Source organism: Prionailurus viverrinus, chromosome A1 (genome assembly GCF_022837055.1).
Source record: "Prionailurus viverrinus isolate Anna chromosome A1, UM_Priviv_1.0, whole genome shotgun sequence".
Classification (NCBI taxonomy): Eukaryota; Metazoa; Chordata; class Mammalia; order Carnivora; family Felidae; genus Prionailurus; species Prionailurus viverrinus.
The window spans coordinates 204,655,991-204,673,334 of NC_062561.1; the positions used below are offsets into that span (position 1 = coordinate 204,655,991).

At 37.7% G+C, this 17,344-nt stretch overlaps 1 long non-coding RNA gene across 1 annotated transcript; it reads left to right on the forward strand.

Moving 5' to 3' along the window:
- Positions 1–259: 259 nt before the first annotated feature.
- On the forward strand, positions 260–9,399 carry LOC125175594 (uncharacterized). Its single transcript, XR_007155890.1, has 3 exons — positions 260–616; positions 3,040–3,120; positions 9,250–9,399. It is a non-coding gene; the product is annotated as an uncharacterized LOC125175594 (long non-coding RNA).
- The last annotated feature ends 7,945 nt before the right edge of the window (positions 9,400–17,344 follow it).

Consider the following 17,344-nt stretch of genomic DNA (forward strand, 5'->3'; position numbering starts at 1 on the left):
GTGGTGTCTGGGTGGCTCAGTTGGTTACATGTCTTACTTTGGCTCAAGTCATGATCTCATGGCTCGTGAGTTCGAGCCCTGCATCAGGCTCTGTGCTGACAGCTTGGAGCCTGGAACCTGCTTTGGATTCTGTGTCTCTCCCTCTGTCTCTGCCCGTTCCCCGCTCACATTCTGTCTCTCTGCCTCTCAAAAATAATAAATAAACATTTAAAAATTTAATATTAATATGATTTAATCTGTACCATAGGAAATGCCTGATGATATGTGGTTTATACAAAAGAAGGAGCATTTATACTATAAAGTGCTATATTGCTGTATGTTATAATAGTTACTATATATGCTCACTTCTGTCTTACCTTTAACATGCTTCTGATCCTTTGTAATGTCCATTCCTAACTGCCTTGCACACCCATTAGCTAGTCTTCTTTTTGAGAGGTGGGAAAACTAAAAGAATATATTTTAGGTTCCTACTAGCATATTTAAAACTACTCAATTTACAACATTCAAAAAATATTAGCTGATTTATTTCAGGAAGGATTTAAGGTACTTTATCTGTGGAACCCACAAGATTAAAAAGAAAGAAGCGAAGAAGTTACAGTTAAAAAAGAAAACACAGGTAAGAAAATTAAATTAAAATTTGGATAAAGATTTATCCAAAATGCCTTGTATAGTCCATAGGGGTATGTCATATATTTGATTTTATGCTTCATTGTAGCAAAGATAAAACTGGAATCTTGATCCGTTATATGCATCAACATCCATAAAATAAAAACTAATTTCCCTGAGTACCTATGGTTAATCCTTCTACTGAAACCTGAGGGAAATTTCTTTCATAAAATGAGACGATGTAATATAGTGAGCATCAACCATATTGTAAATATGATGATGAGATTCTTAGAGATGTTTATTCTAAGTTGAAATGTAAGTGGAGAGGGAATAGGAAAGCCAAGATTAGTAAATTCTAATCTTTGAGGGACCAAACAATCTACCACATGTGATTCAACTCCTTGTAGGTCTGGCTCCCTCCCAGAATAACATTCAGAACATCTAGAGCAATCAGACAATCTTTAGGAATATCATCTCTTATAATCATGTCTATTAGATGTCATCAACAAAAGTTTCAGGTTATATTTCCCTGCAGTGTCCCAAAGAGGTGAGGTAATTGTTAAGTTGACTCCAGTAAAAGAACAACAGTATTGTCAACAATGTCAGTGTTGTCTGAGTTATGAAAATTGCAGAATTATATCAGGCAGAATGCTAAGATGGCCCTAAGATCCTGCCGACAGTCACTTCCAGTATAATTTCCTCCACTTGGTTGTGGGCAGTACACATGAAGATGATGGCTATCATTTCTGGGATTAGATTACGTAACATGGCAGGGAAAGGTGAAGGGATTTGCAGGTATAATTAAGTCTGTAATCAGGTGATGTTAACATAATCAAAAGGAAGATAATCCTGGGTGGGCCTCACCTAATCAGGAAAGCTATTTTATTTATTTATTTATTTATTGAGAGAGAGACAGAGCATGAGTGGGGGAGGGGCAGAAAGAGCGAGACACAGAATCCATAGCTGGCTCCAGAGCCTGAGGTAGGGCTCGAACTCACGAACCATGAGATCATGACCTGAGCAGCAGTCGGATGCTCAACCGACTGAGCCACCCAGGTGCCTCAGGAAAGCTCTTTTTAAAAGGCTGAAAGGAGTAGCCACAGGCCAAGGAGCTGCTCTTCTTGGCTTTGAACAAGCAAGTCTCCATATTGTGGAAAGGGACATGTCTTGTGAAAATAAAAGGTGGCCTATAGGAGATGAGAGCAATCCCTGGCCTGGGCAATAGGTCAACAGAAGATTCAATGATTGTTAGGCAGTTATGTTTTCAAAATTTTATTTTTTTTATTTTTTTTATTTTTTTTTAATTTTTTTTTTTTTAACGTTTATTTATTTTTGAGACAGAGAGAGACACAGCATGAACGGGGGAGGGATAGAGAGAGAGGGAGACACAGAGTCGGAAGCAAGCTCCAGGCTCTGAGCCATCAGCCCAGAGCCTGACGCGGGGCTTGAACTCGCGGACCACGAGACCGTGACCTGAGCCGAAGTCGGACGCTTAACCGACTGAGCCACCCAGGCGCCCCTATGTTTTCAAAATTTTAATTAGCATTTCCTTGAAGTAAATTGATAGAAGATGTCGACATATGTGGCAATGATAAAATACTTTGGATGCTTCCAGGCTTTGAAAATTAAAACAACACAGCAATGGGTTCTTCTGAGGTTTCTGTTTAGATACTCTGGATTTTAGTAATTGCTATCTCTAGTAACTGCTTGGAAACACTGAAACAGAAGAAAAAAAGAATGAGATTTATGAGAGGCCAACTAAACTTTAAAAAGAAAAATAAAAACTGTTTTGACCTGATTTAGGGTGTAAGTAAAGCATAATGTGGTGTACCAAAAATACATTTAAAAGATGCGTCCCAGGGGCGCCTGGGTGGCACAGTCGGTTAAGCGTCTGACTTCAGCCAGGTCACGATCTCGCGGTCCGTGAGTCCGAGCCCCGTCGGGCTCTGGGCTGATGGCTCAGAGCCTGAAGCCTGCTTCCGATTCTGTGTCTCCCTCTCTCTCTGCCCCTCCCCCGTTCATGCTCTGTCTCTCTCTGTCCCCAAAATAAATAAATGTTGAAAAAAAAAATTAAAAAAGAAAATAAAATAAAAGATGCATCCCATGAGCATATATAGCAATAACCATATGAATATTTTGAAGGATTCCTACAGAAAGAATAGCCAGGAAGAAGGAAGATAATTAAGGAGTTGTTCTCTGAAATATCCCAGGGTTGTTTTTTAAAAGGCAGGGCTGTGGAAGAGAACAACTCGGGGTCCAGAAATACAGCAGTAGCTGCCCCTTGCAAAGCCAGACCTACTCAGGCAGCCTGCTTAGTAAATGTGGATCAGAATGAGATTTTTATTCATAATGGTTAATTAGAAGCTAATTAAGAGGATCTACTGAGCCTAGAACTCCCTATAGTCTTTGTCTAACCTCCTGCCTGCTCCTCAGGAGGATGCAGCTTTGCCCTGTGGACAGCAGTCAGATGTCAACTATGGACAGCAGTCACGTGTTAATGGGCTGGATACATTGGTGAGTAATGCTTCACGTAATAAGGAAAGTGCCCAGAGTGCGTACAGACACAAAACAAACCCTCTGGTTGCGGGGAGTCTTGAAGTGTGATGGTGAACAGTTGCTCTTGCCACAATAAAAACCTTCTGTGGGACCCTGCCACGGCCCCCTTGAGCTGGCCAGGCTGCCTGTGGCTTTGGGGCTTACTCCACTCTGACAGCTAATATAAACATGCTAATGCAGCTATGGCAAGAAAGAATCAGAAGAGAAGCCTGTGATAAAGGTGATCAAGCCCAAAAGAAGGAAAAAAGAAGTAAAGGCAGGGGGAAAGACACATTTTTCTTTCAGCCTTTTAAATGCAACAATCCACTTAACAAGAGGGAATTAGAATGTTGGGATCATGTAGTTTCTGCGAAAATTCATCATTTTAATGATGAATTGGACTCAGGCTTCAGTTGTGTGAAAACTGTTTTCACCAAGCTGTGTGTGGATTACGTTTTAATACTTGTAAGCAATAATTATCATTAGCATGAAAAGGATTGATTGAATCTCTAAGGCTAATACCTTTTACTGTGTCAAAGATTTTTACATTAATTACTTATTTTTTTTCCATAAAAATCCCAGGAGGTAAATAGGGCTACCATCATTATTTTTATTTGAAAGACAGAAAAATCAGACTGATGTGGTTAAGGAACTCAGCTGAGGTGGTTTGGGGAAGCTGGTATGAAAGAAGCCGGGTTTGCTCCCAAGACCATCCTTTCTGTCACAAGACTATTTTCTTGCTTAAAAGAGAATAAAACATTTTTATTATGGCAAGAGAAAGCCATTTTGCAAGAATATTACTAATTTCATTTCTAACTATAACGATATTCCTGCGGTGTTGGAGATAAAGCAGTATAGTTTTTTCAGGAAAAATAGAAAAAAAAATGACAGGCCAGGGACAATCACTCTGTAATTAATAGTCACAAGTTTCAGACTTACTCTCCACCTCTTTCTAAGCAATTAACTCCCCAGGGTGCTGTGTTTTGGTCAAGTAGCATCAGGTGGCCTCTTTAGGGGCACCTGGGTGGCTTAGTTGTTTAAGCATCTGACTCTTGGTTTCTGTTCAGGTCATGATCTCAGGTTCGTGGGATCGAGCTCTGTGTTGGGCTCTGAGCTGATAGCACAGAGCCTGCTTGGGATTTTCTCAGTCTCTCTCTCTCTCTCTGCCCCTCTCCCACTCATTTTTCCTCTCTCTCAAAATAAATAAAATTTAAAATTAAGTAGCCTCTTTAATATAGAGGGCTTATTTGACAAAATGAATGACAATACAGGGAAATACACGGAATCAAGAACAGTGTAGTTGATCTCAATATTTGTAGAGTTTTGCTATTTACTTTTGACTATTTACAGATGAGCCCCAAGATTTAAGATGCAGAATTTGTCATGTCATCAGGCAATCTTTCTGTCACCTGCACCTTTAACTTGGTAAAGCAGAAATTGTGTAGAAAGCTATATAGCCCATTGACTTTTTCTGATATAAAATCACCTTTAAGTATCTTAGGACTGTTATTATAATGCTCAGCTTTATAGCACTGCAAATGTCTCAAGGCACTGAGTAATACAAATGCCAGATAAGCCAGCTTTGTCTCTATCACAGAGAAACAGAAACAACATGTTAAATTTCATGTAAGTTATTTTGTGCTTTATTAGTATGTAGTTTTAAAAACTTCACCATGTGTATTCTTTTTGGGTCACCAAAGACGTGTGTGTGTGTGTGTGTGTGTGTGTGTGCGTGCCTGCGAATCCTGAGGGCCATTTCTTTGTTCTCAATTTCTTTACTGATTCTGTAGCTTTTTTAAAAAAATATTTTATAAATATTTAATTTTGAGAGAGAGAGAGAGAGAGAGCACATCCAAGTGGGCGAGGGGCAGAGAGAGAGGGAGACAGAGAATCCCAAGCAGGCTCCGTTGCTGTCAGTGCAGAACCTGTGATGCAGGGCTCAGATCATGACGTGAGCCAAAATCAAGAGTTGGATGCTCAACCCACTGAGCCAGCCAGGTGCCCATGATACCATTGCTTTTGAAATTGATGACTTTCTTAAACTATCTTACTCCTTTGGCTTCTGTGAAATAATGTGCTGTCTGTCTTCCTGCTTCCCCGATTAATCCTCCTTTCTTTTTCCTGGCTCCTCTCTAACCACTGATACTTCCCAGCTTCAGTTTTTGGATCTTAGTCTTCTTTCATACGTAATCACTTTGCAACTATGTTGAGGACTTTCAAATCTGCATTTCCGGAACTTTTTCTTCTCATCACTGGCTTTCTCTCTATACCTTCTAATATATTTTTTTAATTTTTTTTTAACATCTATTCATTTTGGGGAGACAGTGTGAGTGGGGGAGGGGCACTAATACTTTTAAATGGGTTCTCTGGTGTTAACAGCAAACCCAACACATTCAAAGGTGAACTCATAATCTTCTCCACCACACATTTGTCAATTCTTCCTTGGGACTGAAGGCAAGAAGTTATCTTTAATTCATACCTTCCTTTGATATATGTAATTAGTAAATAGTGAAAGCAAACCCACATTTGGGGGGATTTTTTTTAAGTTTATTTTATTTATTTTGGGAGAGAGAGAGAGAATCCCAAGCAGGCTCTGTGCTATCAGCACAGAGCTGGATGCGGGCTTAAACTCAAGAACTGCAAGATCATGACCTGAGCCCAAATCAAGAGTCAGAAGCTTAACCGACTGAACCACCCAGGTGCCCCAGGGAATTTTTTAATCCAATTTTGCTTCCACCTACATGCATTGCTACAATAGAGTTATTTAGAGTGATTCCCGCTTGCAAAACCAATGCCAGCTGGACTTGACCCACCACCTTAATAAGGTCTCTTTTACTCTGAAACCTGCAATAAGACTTTATTTCCAAAGTCAGGGGAGGCTACTGCAGGTGGATTTAAGGCATTGATTACCTGAGCCTACCCTACCTGTCCTGTTTCTTTTTACTCTCGTATATACACCTTTCCCTTTCATCAGGGAAGACTTGTTTTTATTTCTTCAGTGAGCACAGCACTCTCATTCTGCACTCTGTGCCATTATTGTGTTGGTTGACTTGCCCGGTATCGTGTCTCATCCTCTTCACCTCTGCGTGTCCCCCAGTCTTCCAAGTTCCAGATCCCGTCCCACTTCCTCACGACAGGAGACCTCCACAGATAGGATCTTCTCTGAAGTTGTTTACAATATGACGTAGAAGGTGTCGTCCCAGGATACCACCGAATCATGTTACTTAATTTATTTTAGATTGAGAATCTCCTGAGGCAGCAGACGCGGTTAATAAGCAGTGTGTCAATCCTGGCTCCCAGATTAATGCATACAAAATAGGTGGTCCATAGTTAATTGCTCATTGAAAAATCGGTGTTTTCAGATTTTTCAGTCCTTCATATTATGTCAATTTCCCATCTGGTCATTTGAAAAAATAAAGTAGCACCTCACAGCTTTCAGGATAAATGCAACTATGTTCTCTTGTCTAGTTAGGAATATAGCTTTCCAGTTCAACATTGGGAAAAGAGAATAAACATTGAATTTTGATTTTTTTTAATTAATGGAAATAATTTCACGAGTCTGGCCCTAAGTTTATCCTAATTTATTAACAGGAAACACCTGAGAAATAATTGCTTTTTGGCTTACGGAATCCTGCTTTATTATTTTTTTAGGCTTTTCCATTTAAATACAGATATAGCTTTAATAAATATTATAATCACTTATGTTTAGAAAATATAGCACTTTTTGTTTCTATGGCTGGCTGAAATTCTTTAATTAAAGGCGATTTTAATTTGGAAATTCAAGATGTTGTGAATTAAATTCTACTGTACTTAGAAGAGAAGGAAAATATTTGAAGTGCTACTCTGGCATTCTGTAAGCTCTGGAAAAAATGCCCAGTATAACCTTAATATATTTTCATTAAACTGAAACTTATGGATTTACAGAAGTAAATTTTTACTTTGCAGCTGTAGCCGAGTAGTTTATTGTGTTCTTCCAGATTTTTCCCACTAAAATTCTGTTATTTAAAGTTTTAGATTTTTCAGAAATATCTCACATTCAGTAGCGTATCTTTCACACATCAAAATGAGTTCAAATTGATATCTTTGTTTCATTCTTACTAATTCAACATAGGAGTAGAGATTCTAGCTGCCAACTGGTGTGGGTTTTGGGTGGGACTGGTAAGATTTGGGGAAGGTAAAGGAAAAAAACAAAGTAAGCCAGATGTCATGGAAGCAACTCTTAGATCTCTCATAAAGCAGGACGGCCCTCCTACTAGAATCTAGAGCTAAATAAGAGTGAGTGTGACACATTATCTGTGGGCTGTGACTTTACATTATTAGATCAAGTTACTGCTCAGTGGAAAAATGGCATTTTGGGTGGCACTTTAGTGCACTTCTTGGGATTTCCACTTTGCACGTGGCAAGAACACATTCTAGACATACATTTTTATGTTTGTTTCTTTTTTTCACAAGATTTGGTGGGATAAAGAAATCTGAACCTCCCTTTATAAAAGTAGCTTGATAGGTCCGAGGTAGGGGAACCCTCTACTAGAGAACTAATTGCTAATTATACTAAGTGCACAAATACATGCTACCTGGAAAAAGCTGAAAGCATTAAGGATATAAATCAATTTTGAGAACATTATTTTCAAGGCTAGTTTCCTGTCTTCCTTCTCAGAAATACAGTTATCAACTTGGTGTGCGAACTTTTTCAGTTAATTTATGTGCATATGTTTGCTCTTACAAAAATAAATAATATTGCCTTATAATATTTCTAGCAATTTTATTGAGATATAATTCACCTGTCATACAATTCACTCATTTAAAGTGTACAATTCAATGGTCGTGTATATTGGCAGAGTTGTGTGTCTATCACCACAACCAATATTAGAACATTACTCCAAAAAGAAATCCCGTTCCCATTAGCTATTATTTTGCAAATCCTCAACCCCACCAACATCTCCCTGAGTACTAGGCAACTACTAATCTACTCTCTGTCTTTATAGATTTTCCTATTCTGAATATTTCATATAAATAGAACTGTACAATATGAAATCCTTTGTGATTGCCTTCTTTCATTTAGCATAGTTTTCAAGGTTCCTTCATGTTGCAGCATGCATCAGTACTTTATTGTGTTTTATTACTGACTACTATTCATTTTATGAATATACATTTTACTTATCCATTAATCAGTTGACAGACGTGCAGTGAGTTGTTCCTTCCTTTTGCCTATTATGAATAATGCTGTTATGAACAGTCACGTACAAGTTTTTATGTGGACAAATGTTTTCTTTTCCCTTGCCTGTACACCCAGGAACAGAATTGCTGGGTCATAATGGTAACTCTATGTTTAATCTTTTGAGGGATGACCAGACTATTTTCCAGAGTGGATGCACCTTGAATCACTATGCTGCATACCTGAAACTAATGTAGCATTGTATGTCAGCTATACCTCAATAAATAGAAACTAAAATACAGGAGAGGGAGTATGCTTGGCATGTTAGTATAATAAGAAGTATAAAACAAAAACAAAAACAAAAACAAGCGCAAAGTGGATGCACCATTTTATATTCCACATTCTCACCAATACTTATTATCATAACTGCATTCTTAAAATACAATATCACAGTTTCTGGTTGTTTCATAATTTTCCTTTTTTACTTAGTATATATTCATATGTTTAACAGCTGTAAGTGCCTCCATACTATAAATATGCAATAATATCTTCAGTCATCGTTATTTCTATAGACATTCAGTTTGCTTCCAATTTTTCACTGTTAAAAATGATAGCACCTATACAGTGAACATCCTTGTACAAGAGGGTTTTTTTTACAGGTATATGTGTAAATATTTCTCTAGAATAGAAAACTAGAAGTTAAATTACTGGCATATATATATATATATATATATATATGTATATATTATATGAGCATTAATAGAGCATGCAAATAAACTTTAAAGTGTGTGCCAAAATAGTCAAAATATATTGTCAAAGTGGCTATTTAAAATATAGCTGTGCTAGCAGTGAAAGGATCTGTTCACCACACGCTTACCAATGTGTCACTTTATTAAGCTATTTATATTTTTATAAATCTAATTTATCTTGTTATCTCAATTTCCATTTCCCAGATTACCAGCTATTAAACATCATTCATGGGACGCCTGGATGGCTCAGTCAGTTGAATGTCTGCTTCTTGATTTTGGCTCAGTTCATCATGTCACATTTCATGAGACTGAGCCCCGGATCAGGTTCTGTGCTGAGAGTGCAGAGCCGGCTTGGGATTCTCTCTCCCTCTCTCTCTACCCTTCCCCTGCTTGTGTTATCTCTCTCTCTCTCTCTCTCTCTCTCTCTCTCTCTTTCTCTCAAAATAAATAAACATTCAAAAACCATCATTTATGATTATTGGGCATTTGTTTTATGATCATTGACATTTTTTTTCTGTTTCTTACTGATACATAGGTATTAAAATGTTTGTATATCAATCCTCTGTCAGTGATATGTTAGTTTGTTACCATTCTTTTAATAATTTAGAAATAAACTTTAAATTTAAACATAACCAAATGTATCAACTTTTCTGTACTATTTTTTTCACCTAAGATGATTATTCCTCTCATAAATTTATAAATGCAATTTCCTCTGCTTTCTTCAATGCTTTTAGTTTTATGACCAATTACTTAAATCATCTGAGATTAATTTTACTAAAAGGTATGAAGTAGGGATCTAACTTTATTTAAGGATAGACTATTCAACATAATTTTAAAAACTGTCTTGAGCAATGATGGTATGCCAGGTATATTTGTAGATAGTAGGGCTCCAATCAAAAATATGGCCAGCTTGCTCCTGATAGGAGCATCCTAACCAATTTTTTCAGTGCCATTTACTAAATAGATTATTCTTTCTCCACTAATTGGAAAAATCACATTTATCACATTTTAAATACCCCCCCCCCCCCCCCACACACACAGATCTGGCAGCCATGGGAACAAACCACTCATATCTGCTGCAGAGCATAGTTGATTGAAAGTCCATGTGCCAATCCTCAGGATCTACCCTATTCCCCTGGGCAACTCCCAGTCAATCCCAATCAGTGACTAAGCACAACAGTGACACTAATGCAAGCTCATTTCTATGAGTCATGGGACTTCTCCAATGGGCAACTTTGGCTCAAAAGGCTCCCGATTGCCCTGCCTGAAAGTTCACTAGAACATGTATTAGCATACTACTGCCATTGAAAGAGTATACCCAGCTAAAATGTCCTTCATCGTTTCCTCTCACAGACCCACACTGCTTTAAAAAGGCTTTCTCTGTCTACAGCTGCTTCTTCCATTTTATTCTTCACCTGTTCCCTCCAATAATTCTCTTGCATGTCTAGTCCCTTCTTGGTGTCTGCTTTTCAGAAGACCTCAGTTTACACAGACTGAACAGCTAACAGCTCTGCTGTGGCCAGTATTGGGTGCCAGGGCAAGTATCATGACAGAGTAGCTGAGGAATCCACTGCTTGTAGAGATGCACAATAGAAGTCAGAGCAGTGGGGTGGAAGTTCAAGACAATTAATATGTACCTCTCCCTGCCTCTGGTATGCCAAACATCCCCTTTCTATTAAGTGAGAAGTTTCTTATTATTCTGGCAATATCAATATTGTCTAATGATATATAGAGTTATCATCTTGAAGCACCCCTTCATGCTGTGATGGTTGAGTGATATCTTTTTTTTTATTAAACAATATGTTTTTACTAAGCAATTAATGGATCAAAAAAGAAGTCAAGAGGGAAAAAAATCCTTTGAGACAAATGAAAATGGAAATACAACATAACAGAAATTTTGGATGCAGAAAAAGCAGTTCAAGGAGGGAAGTTCACAGCAAGAAATGCCACATCATGAAACAAAATCTCAAATCACCTCAAGAACCGTGAAGACTACCTCTCTCTACTGTCCTCCACTCTTGTTCCAACCATGACATCAGACTGCATATAAAGAGTTGATAACCCATTGTACTCAGGTTCTTGTAGTTCCCCAGTACCATATCTCTGTGTAAGTTTCTCTAAGAGGGGTCCAGAAAAGTCCACTCATCCAAGGTGAAGTCCACAATCACCAAAGGTCATTGAATGATGGCCAACAAAATGCCTTTGAAACACAGTGATTGAACGTTCAAATTATAATCCAAATTAACTGTTTTTATCACTTCTCTCAACCCATTTGTTCACAAAGTCTCAATAATATTATCTCTTAAATATTTCTTGAATCTCTCCCTCAGTGGGAACCACCTTAAAACTAACATTTTTCCTTTGCCTTGACTATGAAAAAATTCCCAAAGGGGTATTCTTGCCTTCATTCTGTGCCCTTTTAATCCTTCCTCCTCTTCTCTGACAATCTTCTCTTAAAAATAACAAATCTGTGTTTACATTTTTCCTCAGTGGCATTCTACCTATGTCAGAAAGCCCAAATTCCACTGAAAGATCCTTCATCATGTGACCCATGCCCTGCTCCCCGGCCTCTTTGTAGAGGCTCTTCTCACACTGAATGGTCTAGCTCACTAAATTATTTCTATTTCCCCAACCACAACACGCTATTTCGGTCTCGCTGTTTTGCACATGAAATCATCTTAACCTGAAATGCTACCTCCTCATGCTGTCTTCAAATGTCCTATAGTGATATAGTCTTCAAAATAGATATACGCATTATACTAAATCAAGAAAGGATGAACAGTGCATATGACAAATTAAACCCTATACAATAGTGGTTCCTACTTATTTTTTTTTTCAACGTTTATTTATTTTTGGGACAGAGAGAGACAGAGCATGAACGGGGGAGGGGCAGAGAGAGAGGGAGACACAGAATCGGAAACAGGCTCCAGGCTCTGAGCCATCAGCCCAGAGCCTGACGCGGGGCTCGAACTCCTGGACCGCGAGATCGTGACCTGGCTGAAGTCGGACGCTTAACCGACTGCGCCACCCAGGCGCCCCTAGTGGTTCCTACTTTAATTAACTCCGTGAATTACTTGGCTTTCTTGGCATTTGTAATTCAAAATTACAACAATATAAATTCTAAGTATATCCCCACTCTGTCTTCTCCATCACATCTCTAAGTTTCTATATGAAACAATACCATTAAATAAATACATAAGAGGAACTGTGGCTTAGTAATGGAAAAACCTGTGTTTAAATTTTTTTAACGTTTATTTATTTTTTCAGAGACAGAGAGAGCATAAGCAGGGGAGGAGCAGAGAGAGAGGGAGTCACAGATTCCAAAGCAGGCTCCAGGCTCTGAACTGTCAGCACAGAGCCTGACATGAGGCTCAAACTCACAAACCGTGAGATCATGACCTGGGCCAAAGTTGGACACTTAACAGACCGAGCCAACTAGGCACCCCTGAAAAACCTGTGTTTAAGTGCCAGTTTTTATACTAATTCTATGATTCTAAAGCTTTCCAATCAAAAATAAGTTAATATTGGCACTTAATCCATTGGGTTAGGGAAATATTAAATGAGACAATGCATATACAGTTTATAGTGCTTTGTACAAGGTAGGAATCTTATAATATTAGTCCCATCAAGACAGGCCACTTTTTTATTTTACTTCTACCCCAGTCTTTGCATGAGAACTTTGTACTGCCTCAGCTACACCCTAAATATCAGCTCTTGCTACTCTAGTTTTCGTCTTCAAACTAGCAAATTTCTGGCATCTCCTAGAAGTTTATGAAGAAGCAGATTCTTAGGCACCACCAGTATGCCTGAATCAAAATCTGCATTTCAGGATCTCTAGATGATTTGTATGCACAGTAAATTTTGAGAAACACTAAAGTCTAAAGCATATTTCTTCTAAACTTTCTATTCTGCATGCATTGCACCTAGTAATATTCACTACACTGAACTGTCCACCCACCACATGCTTTCCTGATAAGCATTATCATACAGTTGTGTAATAGGTTTAAATATAACAAAATATGACCATCATATACATATATATGTATATATATATCAGATATTATATATAAATTGCAGGAATGCTGAAACTATCTGTGATTAACCATCCATTTGGCACATTCATCATCATGTAGGACTTTGGTACCACTCTGATTTTGCCCTGGTTGCACGTCTTTTGTTCTGGCTTCAGAGACCCCCAGATTTCTGAGATATCTAATAATTTCACTCATTTCAGATTATTCCTAGATCGACAGTGTATATGTCTTTTTAACACAAGTTACTATCACACATCTTAGGAGTTGTTCTGAAAAATTATGCCCTTAGTTACTTTGAGACAAAATTTTCATATAGTCAAATGCATCTTTTTTTTATGTTTATTTTTGAGACAGAGACAGAGATAGAGTGTGAGCAGGGGAGGGGAAGCGAGGGAGGGGAAGAGAAAGAGGGAAACACAGAATCTACAGCAGCTTCCAGGCTCTGAGCTGTCAGCTCAGAGCCTGATGTGGGGCTTGAACTCATGAACGCTGAGATCATGACCTGAGCTGAACTCTGATGTTTAACTGGACTGAGCCACCCAGGCACACCTGGGCAAATCCATCTTATTTTCAAAATATATGTAAACATAATGAAGTCATTAAAGGTTGCAATAAATGTTTGTAGGAATTACCACATTATAAACTGTGAATTGTAATTATAGCTTATAAAACATCATTTTGGATCTAATTGAACAGAAACTATTCTTAATCCAGATATAGTTTACAATTATAGTTTACCTTGCATTATCTTGAAAAAAGCATAGGATTATTGAATACGAGCTTATAGCTAAGATTTTTTTTAATTTGAAAACATTTATGCACTTTAAAATATTCATTTATTTGCCATGCTTTGAAAAGTGACTCATCTGATCAAAGCCTTAAAGATCTTAACTACATAGGAGCTCCTGGGTGGTTCAGTCTGTTGGGCATTCGACTTCGGCTCAGGTCATGATCTCACAGTTCATGAGTTCGAGCCCCGCGTCGGGCTCTGTGCTGACAGCTCAGAGCCTGGAGCCTGCTTTGGATTCTGTGTCTCCCTCTCTCTCTGCTCCTCCCTGCTCACACGCTGTCTCTCTCTCAAAAATAAATAGATTTTTTAAAAATTAAAAAAATCTTTACTACATAATAAAATTTCTTTTAAATAGAACATCCTTGAAACTATTATAAGCAATATAATTTTTCTAAGTATTGTCATAATGTAAATTCTAATAATTTAGATTAGTTTTCTTCAAATTATGATGACTCGTTAAGGTTTTTGTATGTATGCATTTTAACTTTCCACTTGTAAGTTAGCATTTGTAAAAGATCTTTTTTCTTGCTCTTTTTCTTTGGCAATACAGATTTTTATAGGAGAAGAGGCAGAAAATATATTAGGGATTAAGTTGTGCTCATGTATGGTGTGTGTTTCCTCTGATATTTGTGATTAAAGTCGTGTTTTGAGGGGACAGTGTGGGATGAAAGACTGGGAAAAGATGGCTGAAGATGGTCTGTATCTCCTTTTTGAAATCATTTCAAATAGCAGAGTGGCACCTTCCAATGGAGCTGTGGTTTTCTGCAGCACCTGCAGCCTGAGGGTGGACTGTTCTGGGTCAGCCAATTAAGGTGACTGTTCTTTGAAAGACTCAGTAAGGATGTGCTTAAGGCTGTCACTGAGCATTCCACAAGCTTGCTGATTTCTCTGTTTGGCTGTACATCTGTGTTATTTTGTTTTCAGGTCAAGTTGTTCTCTGTAACAAGGTAATGTTTTCTGACTTCTTTGTAACTTGCTGCCTTTATGTTTCTGAGATTGAAGCATAGAAGAAGTGGCTTTGCTCAGTGAGTGGCCCGTTTATGTTGGAAAGAGGTAGGCGATCAGGGAGGCAGGAAGCAGTGAACCAGCTCACTCAAAACAATGCCAAGTGACCTTGAACTCTGATACTTTAGCATATTGGGGGGTGGGGGGAGGTGGGAATAATGGAAACTTGATCTTGGTCCAACAAGAATGAGAAGAGGATGTTTGTTACAGAACAATAAGCTTTGTTATTCAAATATTCCTCTTTAGGATCTCTTCCATAAACTAGTGGAATCCATTTTCCATTTACAAACACTCTGTCTGTGACCACCTAGAAATAGGCATGCAAACTTTTTTTAAAAAGAGATATAAGAATATTTTTTTTCAAAGAAAGCACTCAATTTGAATAGAAAGTAAAGAATAAACATAATTTTAAATTGTATCAAACATTTTGAAGAGTGTTTAGTTTCCTACAGATATTCTTAAATTAGTGGAATATTTTTCTCCTCAGATTGAAGTGGCATATATATGTATTTTTTCTCTATTTTAATACTTCCAGTATATTTTTAAGTAATGTATAACAGTTGAGATAGTTACTGTTTAATGTGTGAATGCTTCTTTGGCTATGAAAGCCTGGGTTCTGATCTTAAAAGCAAAGAAAAACTATATTTTTTAAAAAAGGAAAAACTAAAAAAATTATTTAGAGAAATGATTTATGTCCACCTAAAAAGGTAAGTATTCACTATATGAAAATGTTCAGAATGTCCCCCAGGGAAGTAAGTCTACTGATTGCCACTGTCACAACGTGCAGACTTACTACAGGGGTTGGAGACAGTGACCCCAAATGTTCCGCACCTGAGATGTGAAACAATGACATGAAGTATGGCTCACATATGTCCCATATTAGTTTCTTATTTCTAGTCAAATGAAATCATCCCCTCTAAATCCAAGACCTGTTCATGATAGAATAGTTTTTGCCAACCTCAGGAGCCTTCGGGTCTACATTTATCCAGATGTTTTGGTTTTTCCAACAGATGGTCCTCAAAAATTTATTCCTATTTCAGTTGCCGCTGCCACTTTAAGTGTTTCCTGGAGATCTTTAGCATACCCCTCTGAGAGTTTCATGGCATAACAGCCAGGCATCAGGGACTTTTAGTTGTGCTAGGCACATATTCACAAAAAGTAATGAAATATAGACTGATAAAAGGACCAGAGATATGAACTCTTATATTTATAAAAGTGTGCTTATACCTCTCTTTTATTTATAAAAGTGTGCTTATACCTCTAAAAAGTTCATGTGCTTAACGTCAGATCACCACTATGCAGGTGAAATGCAATGAATAATTATAATAAATGTATATTGCAAAGTGTTCATTATACATTTATGAACCTTTGGCATTCCAAACAGTGACCTCCTGGTCCATCCCCCCCAGACTCTTAGTCATTTTCAGCCAGTTTATGGTGGTTATGGTCCATTAATATAATGTTTAACTTAGACTTGTTTGATAAAGGGAGGATGACAGCAGTTTGCTTACAATATAACAGTAGCACTTTTAGCACTTCCCCCAAGTGACAGCTCAGGTCTGTTAAGGACAGAAAGTAATCAAACAATCTGTTCTCAGATTAGTTTTAAGTTTTCTAAGGTTTTGCTAATCCAGGCTATATATAGTTATGCACAGGTTTCTAGTTTCCTGAATTGCTCTTTTTTTTTTTTTTAATTTTTTAGTGTTCATTTATTTTGAGACAGAGAGAAAGTGTGAGCAGGGGAGGGGCAGAGAGAGATGGAGAGAGAGAATCCCAAGCAGGGTCTGCACTGTCAGGGCAGAGCTTGATGTGGGGCTCGATCTCATGAACCGTGAGATCATGCCCTGAGTGGGTCAAGAGTTGGACACCTAACTGACTGAGCCACCCAGGCACCCTGCTCAACGTTTATAATAAGAATTCCAATTATGATGTGAATTTTTTTCCCTGTCAAACTGTAGATATTTTGTACATTTTTGCATGATTGACAAAGAGTTCAATATTGATTTAGAACTAAATATATTTCAGTGTTTTCAGGGATATCAGAAAATGACTTAGGAAAATCTTAACTTGTGAAAATTCTTAGCACATATCAAATCATTTATGATTCTTCTTACTTTTGGCGGTCTTTACAAGTAGAGGGCCAGATTTGTGAATCGATTTATAGTATAAGCAGACTGGAAGTAAAAGAAAGTAAGAGACAGTAATGTAAGATATGCCATTAAGGGCAGAGCTTAAATTACTAAATATCAAAGTGCAGTCCAGACAAGAAATAAATGGGGAAACACAAATACCGAAAGAAACAAATAGCACAGAAGGAGATATTGATATTTTTATAAAGACTGCACAATACTGCTTGATACAAGGAACAAATAGAAAATTAAAACAAAACTCCCTAAACCTAATTGGGTTATAACTGAGAAGCTTTATAGCTTCCTCAGTCCCTCACTAGCTCTTCTTCTCTACAATTTGC